Source organism: Stegodyphus dumicola, chromosome 9 (assembly GCF_044657685.1).
Source record: "Stegodyphus dumicola isolate Sdum_Otavi_A_Nest chromosome 9, ASM4465768v1".
In the NCBI taxonomy this organism is placed as follows: Eukaryota; Metazoa; Arthropoda; class Arachnida; order Araneae; family Eresidae; genus Stegodyphus; species Stegodyphus dumicola.
The window spans coordinates 114,924,204-114,937,548 of NC_140776.1; positions in this window are offsets into that span (position 1 = coordinate 114,924,204).

The window sequence follows — 13,345 nt, forward strand, 5'->3', positions numbered from 1 at the left end:
GGTGGTTCAAGAAATGACGGAGGTGCGACAGTGGCATCACGTCCCATTTAAACAGAACCCTGCGGATCTCATATCCAGAGGTGCTGATCGGGTCAAACTTCAACTGTGTGAACTGTGGTGACTTGGTCCCCCATTTCTTCTTCAACCTGTGATGACTAAGTGCCAAGATGATATCCCTGAGGAGTCCGAAGAACTGTATCTTCGCGAATTAAAACCACCAGCAGTAAGCGAAATATGTGCACTTAGTAACACTTATGATGCATTAGATGTCATCAGTAATTGTTCATCTTACAACAAATTGCTAAGAGTAGTGGTTTGGTGCAAAAGATTCTTGCATAACATCAAGCATCCATTGCATGCTACACGCGGAACGTTGACAACCAGTGAACTAGAAAGTTCACTGGTTCACAATAACGCACTAGAAAGTGCGTTATTGTGTATTGTGAAAAACGTTCAAAGGACTTCATTTGTGACAGAAATCCACTGCTTAGAAAAGGGTGCTCCTATTCCTAATAGTAGTAAACTCTTGAATTTGTGTTCATTTTTAGATCATGATGGAGTACTCAGAGTGGGTGGCAGATTGAAAAACAGTGACTTAAGTGAAATGAGAAAACATCCTATGATTCTGCCAACTAAGCATAATTTTACTGTAGTTGTGATTAATCATTTTCATGTTCTTTATTTTCATGCAGGTGCTGAAACAACCCTATCAGTTATAAGGAGTAAATTTTGGATTGTTTCTGCAAGAAATTTAATTAGAAAAATTATATTTAATTGTATGATTTGTAAAAAGGTAAATTCTAGGTCTGTGCAGCAACAGATGGCTGATTTATCAGCTGCGAGAGTGACCGTATCAAGAGTTTTTGCTAAAACAGGACTCGATTTTTGTGGTCCATCTGTGGTAAAACATTTTGTAGGTAGAAGTAAACAGGTAAGAAAAGTATTTGTATGTATTTTTGTATGTTTCACTACGAAGACCTTGCACTTTGAAATTGTAAATGATTTAACAAGTGCAACATTTATAGCAGCACTTAAACGCTTTATTGCCAGGCGAGGTAAACCCTCAGATATTTTAAGTGATAATGGCAGAAATTTTGTGGGTGTTCATAGAGAATTAAGAGCGATTTAAAGTGTGGTGGGAAAAACAATTTTAATTTATGAAGAATTTTTTACTCTAATTGTTCAAATTGAATCTGTATTTAATTCTCGCCCTCTTTGTCCCATATCAAATGATCCAAATGATGTATATTGCCACAAAATAAACTATAACCATATCCAATTTCATTTATTTCTATCCAGTATTTCTCGAGATATATGGGGAAAGGTTTAATTTTGTGCGTCAGTATATAGATATTATATATATATATACACGGAGGAGGTTTATATATATATATATATATATATACGGAGGAGGTTCATATATATATATATATATATAAGAAGGCCGGTTAAGGAGATGGTTATATATATATATAATATATATAAAACCACCTCCTTAGGCGGCTTAAAAGCCCTTCCCGGGCTTTATTTTCGAAGTCGTTTGTCGTAGTCATATGCTTCTAATTACAGAAGTGTTTTAATTACAGCAGTGAAAGTATTCATGGTTTGGCAATGGCAAATTTAAAAAAAAGTTGGGCAAATAACGAAATCGAACTTTCAAATGCGGTTTCCCATTTCCTATGCTTACATTTGGGAAATTTTTATATTCATTATAAAAAAAATAAAATTATAAAAAGTTTGAGTACAGTACAACAAAAATTGACAAGGATATTTAATTTAAAAATTTGCAGTTTTAGATATCATTTTAAGCTTGCTTTGAAGATTTGGTTAATTAAATTAAAAGAATTCGAGGAAATACGATTAAATGAAGTGCAGCAAAGAATGTTTATAATTTAATACGCCCTACATAAGTCAAATGTTGTCCACATTATATTTTTTCTAACATCCAAGAGTTAACATTAACGTTTCCTAAACTGTCGAAAATGCTGGTCTCAACCCCGAGCAGGGTCCCAAAGGGAAATTTGGAGGAAGCAAAAATTTATTTCACTTTTATCTATTTAAATAAAAATTACTTACAATCACCTAATTATCTTTAATTTAACATATTACATTTTGTGTACAGCGCAAATAGAAATAGCAGTGTCACATTGCATTTTTAGTGTATAAGTTACTTCAGAATCAAAATATGCCTGAAGCGCACAGTATGTGACGTCGTCCGCCACACAAGTGACCAAGAATAAAACTGGCGCCGTTGTGACTAGATCTTCCAAATATTTCAGACACTTGTTTCTCTTTCATCGCAAGAACAATGCAATAGTGTAAATTGGGGTCCAAATATTACGCATGCAATGGAATCAGCAATTTTACAACGCATAGTTAAATCTGAGTGGTTGTAAATTGCGGATGCCGATGAGAGTGGACAAGTATCTTATACTACAGCCGTTTGAGCAAGAGGTCCAGCCCTTCAAACACCGTCTACATTGCTACAGTACCCAAGCGGAAACGAAGAGGGATCTGTATAACTGTTACACCTATATTTGCAATGTCACTTTGGTAAGACAATATCTGTCAGTACGGAGCACTGAAGTTTTCACATGATGGAATTGTATGCCGGATTATCAAGTGTTTGTGATCCATCAACCGCCCAATGCAGAACGTTAAGTTTAAAGTGGCCACGTTGAAATTTCAGTTAGATTATCTTAGATTAACCTCTTGCACATTGAGTTCAGGTTAGTCTTAGAATCATTAATAAGTATACAAGGTTCTGGTGGAACCGAGACATGCTGAATGAAGCCCAAAGGTTTATAGAACATCATGTATTCTGAAGTGGCAAACATTATGTTATGGACTGGAATTTCAATGGGATATCGCAGCAAGCAGCACATGATTAAAGATGATTCTGTGACGTCTGCCTATATCGGGATGAAGTCTTACACCATACTGTGATACACTGCTTTGCAGCCTTTGATCCTAATTCCTTCCTTATCGATGATAATGGCGTACCCATCGATCCAACATTGTTAAGAAGTACCTGAGAACGAGAGTATTCCTCGTATGGAATGTCTGCCGTATTTTCCTAATTTAATCATACTGAAATTTTTTTAGATGCCCTTGGACTGCTATCTCTTCAAAATACCTCCTCCAACTTGTCTCATACAGTAGAAAACTGCGGTTTGTAGAGGTGACAACATCCTTTCATCTGTGTTGCCATGCATTTTTATATTGTCTACATTATTCCTTTAAAAATAATACATTGATAAGATTTGCTGGTAAGACAATACAGCAATGTACAATAAACATCGTTTTATTTAAAATGTGATACAGACACGAGAATAAAAAAAGGTAAGAATCCAGATTAAGAGCACATTTGGTGCTAAAAATATACAAGTATTTTTATAGGAAAATTTCATAAAAACCAGAAAAATAGGAATGCACACATTTTTGCTCTCACACGAATCTCATTTACAACGTATGAGGGAAAAAATCCCCTATTCATTTGCACAATTTATTTTGATATTATAAGCTTCAGATGACACTTTCTGAATATATTCCAAAGTAATTCAATTCTTAAACACATTCCACTTGGAGAAGAATTGCTTCGCAGTAAATGTGGCTCTTGTGGTCAAATATGTGAAGTAGTTTTATCTTCCTGGGTTAAATTCAAATTTTGAGAGCAAAATTCCCAAAGATCTGCACGAATATAAGTACATAAAAATTCTTTCTCTCTCTCTTTATTTTTTTACATTATAAACCAAGATAAATTTCTTTTTCTACGCATAAAATCTTATTCAAACCTGCTAGCTTAGACAACCTATTAAAATTCTCACATACTATTAATAAAAAGAGGAAAATCCATTTAAAATGCGTCCTTAAAAACCCAGAGAAATTTTCATTAGAAAAGGAAGCTTTGAGTGAATTTTCGACATGTTTCCGTAAAATTAAAGCTAGTACTATATGAAGCCTAAAACATTTAATAAAGTTCAAAGATCTTATGCTTCTTCCTAAAATATTATATTATAAAGGACGCATATTTTTATTAATTTTTATGAGTGATGTAGTTAATTATTTTCGAAATTCTAAAATTATTTATTAATTTATTAAATTATTATTTGTTTTTAATCAACTTTTTCATTAATTTCCTTACGTTTATTAACTAAACAATAATAACAATTAATACGGGGCAAAATTAAAAATTAAAGATTTATTTTATTTAGTTCAAATATAATTCATTTCTATTTCAAGCAAAACTAGCACAGTTTAATTAAAAATGCATAAAAAACGGTATAAAATTTTTTCTAAAAATGAAACTAGTTTTTATTAGAAGTTTAAATGTATTATTTATCATTTTCGCACCGCTAGAAATATATAATTTTTATTGCATTTGGTATGCAAAAAGGATTTGCGTGCAAGTAATTTATAAGTTTTCAGTGGAAAAATCCGTTTTTTTTAAGTTCGTAATGGACTGAATGTACCGATGAAAGTTTAACAAAATTTACTTTTCGGAAACACTTAACAGTTCTGTAACTTTCCACGCAAAAATACTTGTATACTCTGACCAAAAAATTTGAGAGATCGATATCTTCCGCTCTACTAGGCCAATTGACGAAATCTAGCTTGCGTTTTTCATGTCTTAAATGAGTAAAATTGGGATATATTACATTTATATATAACATATTTATAACATAGGTACTTTGATACAAAAATCGGACATTTTCTCAAATGACATATAAGGTATTTCTGCCGCCTTCCTAGCCAGCCTACGTGGTGTAGTAGTTCTGCACGCTGGGCCGGTATTCCAGAGGTCCGTGGTCCGATTCCCGGCGAAGGGGATTGCTCTTTTGTCATCTTGCCTGCTTCCAAAAAATACCTAATATCTCTACAGTGGCGCCGAATTAAATGGGTGGTGGACGATGATTCTACTCACCCAGGATTTGGCGACTGGTCCCCTAAAGACCCCAGTCGCCCTTTAAAAAGCGGAAGTATATAAGGTGTTTCTCCCGCCTTCCAAGCGTGCCTTCGTGGTGTAGTGGTTCTGCGCGCTGGGCCGGTATTCCAGAGTTCTGTGGTTCGATTCCCGGCGAAGGCGATTGCTCATTTCTCATCTTGCAGGCAAAAAAAAAAATATATATACCTGATGTTTCCACAGACGTATCGGCTCTTTTCCATACTTCGATTCGAGACTCAAAATTAAAACAAAATCAAAATCTAGACTCAAATTATACCAAACTACAAAGTTTTGTAAAAATTGCACGAGTAGTTTAATTCAATTAACTCTGAGGAACTAAAATCTTGAGAGTAAAATAGCTCTCAAGATATTAGTTTCTCAGCGTTAATTGAATTTGGCGTACAGTTATTAATATCTCTTTTTTTTTTAAATATACTTGATTTCTTCTCTCATAGTTCGAAATAAATGTTCAGTCCAAATACAATTCGCAGATAATTTTTGATTTATTTTTAAAATTTGATTTTGTAGTAATTTTTATAACGTTTTTGAAGAAAACATTTTGAGTTATAATCTATAAAATTTTTATCCTCATTTTAGTAAGGCCAAGGATTCGCCAAAACATTTATATTAGCACACCTTTTCAGTTTGTGTCAAAGCTTAAGTCACATGGCGAGATTCTTAATTTATGATAACCTATTTTCCTTTACCTTTCATTGCGCACAAACGGAAAAAAATACTCTCTAATAATTTTTATAAAGTACGGAAATCACATTTGGCGTTATTGTCTCTTAAAGCAAGTATGTGAAATTTCAAATCGCGCCACTATATAAATTAATGTATATCTTGGAAAATTTGAGTAAAATTTGTAAGTTTCTGCATGTTTGCCTCGTAATGAATCATAGTTCATATTTGCTATTAATAATAACACTCTGTATATAAGATTTTATTAATAGTCTCTGGTCATTAATATTTCATAGATATATAAGGTTGTTTCTCCTTCCTTACTGAATTCCTACGTGATGTTGTAAGGATCTTAAGTTTTGCTAACGTTTGTTTTATTTTAAATCTTTACTATCACTTCTTATATTCTACTTCCGGCCAGAATTAAAAGCTTTAACTTATTTATGCAAATTTGTTGGCGAACGCCAAGTACTTAAGTTGTGGCTTTTTGCCAAGCGAGAGAGAGGAAGGAGTTAGTCGAAGCACGCCGCTTGCCTTAGCAGTTTTACTCGGTTGCTGGTTGCCTTCAGGCCAGAGGTTTAATCCTCTTGATAATTTTAAACGTATTGTAGTGTTAACAGTTCTCTGTACTACATACGTCTTCCTGTTAATATACGGCCAATCTTCCACGTAGGCCCTTGTTTATTATTCCAAAGTTAAGTTAGAGTTTAGTTAATATTTTTATATTCTTACGTTCAGACCACAAGTAGTTGGTCTCTGTATTCCGAAGTACGGAAATTATTGTAAAGAGTGAAAAATAAAGGGTTTCGTATACCCTTCCTGTGTATCTTGTCTACTTCCCACATTTATTGGACATAGTTTTAGTAAGCTCCCTGTTCCGAGTCAGGTTCTAGAATGTTCCCCAAACAAGTACGGAGAAACACTGAACCTGATAGTCGCGCCCAACGAAGAAGAATAACCATGCCCGAGTTTCAAGAAGAACCTGTGCTGCCTGCAGAAGCGGCTCAGAATCCAGAAATGCCAGCTGCCGCCCTGGAAGGATTTGGTTACATCGTCCAGACCATGCGCGCTTCGATGAAACCAGAAGCAACATTTAATGGAAACTCACCGGTAACTCGTTTTTTGGAAAAATTGGAGGACCACTTCATGATGTATCCCGTGCACGAGTTCCAAAAAGTCACATTAGCTACCAGCGCTTTGAGGGGCCAAGCGCTTAATTGGTTCAAATGTATAGGCAGAAGTCTCTTGGGTCAAGCAGGAAGTCCCACCTATAATTACGAAAATTTCAAGACTGCCCTAGTAAAAGCCTTCCCTGTCGTAAGGGATCGTGCGAAATTAGAAGCGGAACTTTTCAGCATATACCAGAAACCAATTGAAAATCTCTCAAGCTTCATTTTAAGAAAAGTTCACGTCTTCAAACTCTTGTATGGAAACCGTCCGGGTCCTGAGATAATTCAAGTGATTTTTCCGAGGTTACTTCCCCAAGTACAAGACTTTATTGAATTAAGGAATCCGACTACACTGGAAAAGTTATTTGAGCTAGCAATCCAGTTTGAAAGTAGAAGAACGGCGGACATTGAAAGAAGACGCCAATATCAACAACGAAACAAATTTGGTGAGCCAAGACCAGAGCAAAGTCAAGCACACGGCTACGGAAGCAAAGCGAATCAGTGGGCAAGGAAATCCGAGCATCCAAAAACAGCCGGCAAACGTCGACAATTCAATAGCAATCCAGGAAAAAATTCTCAAGGCCAGTGGAAAAAGAAGGAAAGCATGGAAATGAAAAAAGATTTAAACTAAAACGGATTTCTGCTGACGGGAGGGTGCGGAAATCCGAAGGTCACGAAAACCCCTATTCCTTCAAGTTAAATAAAGTAATGGTGAAAAATTTGACTCTTCCGAAGATTGAAGTGTTGGTGAATAACATCCCAGCTACCGCACTCCTGGATACAGGCGCGCAGTGTTCCTGTGTGGCAGAAGATTTTTTTAGGAAGTATTTTAGGAAATACCGCATATATAATTCGGATAATACGACAGTGTTAGCTGCGCAGGGAGAAAGATGTAAGTGCATAGGTAAATTACAGCTATACGTTCGTATCAAGGACGAACAAGTAAAGGTTATGTTTTTTATAGTAAAGAATCTGCAAGCACATATTATCTTAGGGATAGATTTTCTTTCAGAGGCAGAATGAACGCTGGATTTTTATGAAGCGTCCCTTAAGCTGACGATGAAACCAGTTCGAGAAGAAAAATCGGAACCGCCAATGTTAAACCTTGATCACCTGCCTAAGGAAGAGTAACAAAGAATCCGACAAGTGGTAAGTGAATTTGCTTCGTTATTTAGTGATATTCCAGGATTTACTCATGTTACTAATCATAGTATCGACACCGGAGATTCAATGCCAGTTCGCCACAAAGCATACCGGTATGATAACAATAAAGAAAAAATTATAGAATGGCACATTAGCGATATGCTACGTAAAAAGATCATAACGCCCATCTCAAGTAGTTATGCTAGCCCGGTGGTTTTATGTAAGGAAAACAATGACTATCCATTGACACATCTAAAAAGGTGGCGATTCGCGATTGACTATCGTAAATTAAACTCCATAACTAAATATCCCGTATATCCGTTACCTATTATTGAAGAAATTCTAAGGAACATAACGTCTACCAAATATATGACGACTTTAGACTTAACGACTGGTTATTTTCAAATAGGGGTTAGACCGGAGGACGTGCCTAAGACTGCTTTTATAACCAAGTCTGGCACTTATGCTTTCCTGCGTATGCCGTTTGGCCTTTCAGGGGCACCGGCAACATTTCAGCGATGCATGGACATTGTGTTAACGCCTGTTCTTGGAAAGTCCACATTTATCTATTTAGACGATATCATTATTATTAGTGATAATCTGGACCAACATGTACAGGATTTAAGACAGGTGTTTTCTTTATTAAATGAGGCCGGTCTAAAAGTTAATGTCGAAAAGTGCAACTCTTCCTTTCTAGGACTTTGTTCATATTATAGGTCCTTTATAAAAGATTTTGCAGCTATTGCTGAACCATTGTTAAAATTAAAAAGGAAAAAGGCAAGATTCTCGTGGACGGCCGAAGCCAATAGTGCTTTCGAAAAATTAAAGCAAGCATTAACGCAAGCCCCTGTGTTGAAATTTCCTGAAAAGGATGAGAATTTAAAAATTTCAGCGGATGCTTCGGATTATGCGGTAGGAGCGGTACTTTCGCAAAATCAGCATCCCGTGGCATTTTTTAGTCGAACTTTAAATCAAACACAAAGAAATTATTCCGCGACCGAGAGAGAGGCACTTGCAGTTCTGTTAGCAGTGCAAAAGTTCCGAGTCTATTTTGGAAAGGCGCCAATAACAGTGTATTCTGATCATGCGGCGGTAACTAGATTGTACTCAGGGAAAAACTTATCCCCAAGGTTAATAAGATGGGCACTCAAGCTACAAGAATATAATCTGGTAATCAAGCATACTCCCGGAAAGGAAAATATCGTAGCAGATGCCCTATCCAGAATAAAAATAGATGAAGAAGGTAATACTGTAAAGGTGGCAATGCTCACAGCATGTACAATAAATTCCCGAGAAACTGTAATAACCGAACTGGGTAAGGATCCTGAGTTTGGAAACATTTATGAGTATTTAAAGGATCCTGAAAATTTTAGCCACCAAGATATTGTGGCGATAAGAAATAGGGGGGCCCATTACGAACTAATAGATGGTCTATTATTTTATACAAAAACTACAAATTCCAACAACGAATTTCGACCTGTTATCCCAGCTAGTCTTAGATTAAATATCCTGCAGGAGTTACATGACAGCCCTTTAGCTTCTCATGCTGGTATTCGAAAAACTATCCAACGCGTACGCGAGGCAGTCTATTTTCCTGAACTGCAAAAGTTAACAAGGTCGTATGTCCAGTCCTGCCCAACATGTCAAGCAGTTAATTATAATTATTTCCGCCCGGCCGGGTTTCTAAATAGTATTAAATCCGAATTTCCAAATGAAATAATTGGCATCGACTTATTGGGCCCTTTCCCAAAAAGTCAGTTAAATAAAAGTCGCTATCTCCTTGTTATGGTTGATCATTTTAGTAAGTGGACCGAAATTGTTCCCTTAAAACGAGCCTCCGCGAAATTAGTTACTGATTCTATTTTAAATAAATATACTTTAAAATACGGGGCGCCCCTAAAAGTTATATCGGATAATGGTCCACAATTTGTAAGTAATATATTTGAAGACATGTGCCAAAAACTGGGCATACGTCATTTAAAAAAAGTCCCGTATCGGCCGCAATCAAATATAGCGGAACGGGTCAATAGAAATATAGTGAAAATTATCCGCAGTTATGTTAAAAATTTTCATAAAAGCTGGGATAACTATGTCAATGAATTTGCTTTCGCCCTTAGGACCGCAAAACATGATACAACGGGCAAATCTCCTGCTGAGTTATTTTTAGGCAGAAAGATTATAACGCCGTTAGATAAATTATTTTATGTTCAACAAAGAGCCCCAGAATTTAAAATGGGTGATATAGAAAAATTAATTAAAGAAGCAAAAAAGAACACTGAAGTAGCACAGAGAAAACAGAAGCTCTATTATGATTTGAAACGACGGGGAGTAACTTATAAAGTAGGAGATGAAGTATTAAAAACTAAGCATTCACTTTCTTCAGCACCAGAAGATAAAACCGCCAAATTTTTTCCACGATTTGAAGGACCATATGTCATAGAAAAAATAACTCAGGCTGTAGTGGTGTTAAAAGCCAGGAATGGTGAAACATGCTCCGCAAATATTGATCAAATAAAATCATACTATGATCGTAATAAAATGCAAATATTCAAAGATCTTTTGCAGGATCCGGCACGGCAGGCACGGCAGGCAGAAGCTGCAGAGGTGGAACAACGACAAGTACAAGGGCAAGCCATTAGGAGGCAGGAACAATTGAAAAGAAAGTTTCCCGTTGGAAAATTGAAGGTAACAAGAAAAAGAAGCCGTTCCACCGTCCAGAAAAGAGAGCTCACGACCACCCCCAGAACGAAGAAGGGAGAAGTACGACGAATGCAAGGAGAGCCAGGAGAAATAACGGCAACTATAACCTGGCTCCCAAACGGAAGATCTACTCATCGGACAGGACTCTCCGCAGCAAATGTCGCCGAACTGCGGAAGGGCCACCAGCGGCGGAGGAAAAGATACAAGGAAAATTTGAACGGCCAGCAACGAGGTCCAAGCAGGAACGAGAGAGAAGTGTCCCGGTTCCGCCAAGACCAGCTGCCATCAAACGGCCAAGACCACAGGCAGAGGCGAAAAAGAAGGTATTCAAGGGTGACCGAACTGAAGGAAAAAGAAAGCTTCTAGAGTTAGGTACTGAAGGGCGAGCCCGCACAAGAAGGAGGATAAATCAAACTAGAATCTTCGCTACCTTCCAGGACTGGGCTGAGAAAAGAATGTCCGTATATCACAAAGATAAGTAAAATTTTATGTTACTTTGCAAACTTAAGTTAATCTTTCATTCTTACTGCAAGTGGCAGATTTCAAGAAGTTTTACCTCATGTGAGGTCTACCTTTATCGCCAAAAGGGCGAGAAATGAGTTGTTACCGATTTTGGTATTATGTTTTTCAATTACTCGCGAGTAAAACTAAAGTTGATGTATAATAGCGTTGTGTAAAGACTTAAATATTGAAAAAAGTTATTGTATAAATTTTATTTAAAACATTCTAGCAAGAGAGAAGTTTTAGTCTGAAAGACTTTTTGAAATGTAGTATTTCAATGTAGAAAGAATTGGCACTTGCTTTGAAAAGAATAGAAGTTAACAATGTACTACTAATGTATGTTTTCAAATGTGTAAAATTAACGGCATGTTGATATGTTCATATATACAATGTGAACTGTTATTTTAAATGTTAAGAAATACTATGATATGGTAAAAGTGAAAGTAATGCCAAAAATTTTAAACTTATGTGACTGAAAAAAAAAAAAAAAGTATTGTGAATATGTGTTAAAGGTTGATGGATATAGTTAGGCTCTCTGACGCTACACTTCAGAGTTAGCCACTTTCAGAATAGTACCTCAGGGTTTGGAGTTGAAGATAGGGTGTGTTACGTGGTCTTGTTATGTTGAATTTTAACACGTTAGTGTTTTGATTGTAGGAGGCAGTGTTGAACACGTATACATAAACACATTCGTGTTTGGTGTTTTCTTTTACAACACATGTCAGAGAGCACGGGGAGAGATAATTAAAATAAAGTCATGAATGAAATAAGAATGTTAATAGAAATATAAATATTCATGTTACTTGCCATTTCATTGTGTAACATTTCATTAAACTAGTTTTCCTTCCAGATCTCTGGAAGGAACCAGATTTGAACTAAAAGCTCCTGTTTAGATGCAGTACAGATGAAAAATGATTGTCCATGGAGCTGATTATGTAAAAACAATTTTTTTTTAAATTTCTAGTTTCTAGTGAGGAATGTTTGTAAAAGATTGGCCTCGCGTTAGATTCTAGAGCTAAAAGTTTTCAACAAGGTCGTTTTAGACCTCAGTTTCAAACTAATTAACTCTGGCGGGAAGTATGTAAGGATCTTAAGTTTTACTAACGTTTATTTTATTTTAAATCTTTACTATCACTTCTTATTTTCTACTTCCGGCCAGAATTAAAAGCTTTAACTTATTTATGCAAATTTGTTGGCGAACGCCAAGTACTTAAGTTGTGGCTTTTTGCCAAGCGAGAGAGAGGAAGGAGTTAGTCGAAGCAGGCCGCTTGCCTCAGCAGTTTTACTGGGTTGCTGGTTGCCTTCCAGTTCAGAGGTTTAATCCTCTTGATAATTTTAAACTTATTGTAGTGTTAACAGTTCTCTGTTCTACATACGTCTTCCTGTTAATATACGGCCAATCTTCCACGTAGGCCCTTGTTTATTATTCCAAAGTTAAGTTAGAGTTTAGTTAATATTTTTATATTCTTACGTTCAGACCACAAGTAGTTGGTCTCTGTATTCCGAAGTACGGAAATTATTGTAAAGAGTGAAAAATAAAGGGTTTCGTATACCCTTCCTGTGTATCTTGTCTACCTCCCGCATTTATTGGACATAGCTTTAGTAAGCTCCCTGTTCCGAGTCAGGTTCTGGAATGTTCCCCAAGCAAGTAAGGAGAAACACTGAACCTGATAATGTAACTGGATAGCCCGTCCGACGGGTCATTAGGCGATTCACAGGTCGGATCCTGGCGAGTGCATTGCTCATTTTTCACATCTTCTGCATTGAGAAACCAATGATTCTACAGATGAATTTTAGTCTATAGTAATCAACAGTAGATAATTGATAGCAATTAATAATATTCAATAGTAGTCACAAACAGTCGAATACATTAATAGTTAACTATTCATTAGTCAATAATATATTTTTTGGAATAGTCCATGTCTACAGAAGAGAAAACTAAAAACAATCTATATTGAGAAATGTCCATCCACTACTATAGCCAGAATAATTCCTACTGTTTACTCTCTAACAGTTAAAATTAAGAGATAATCAACTTTGATTCAAACATATATAATTACTTATCACTTTGACTATTAGCTTATATCAACTTATCGCTTTGACTTTAGTGCAGGTGGAGATGTTATAATATCGTACTTTAAAGTAAAAGTGAATACATTACATTATTTTAATATGGGAACCATGCTTAAAAATTTTACTCAGTGTA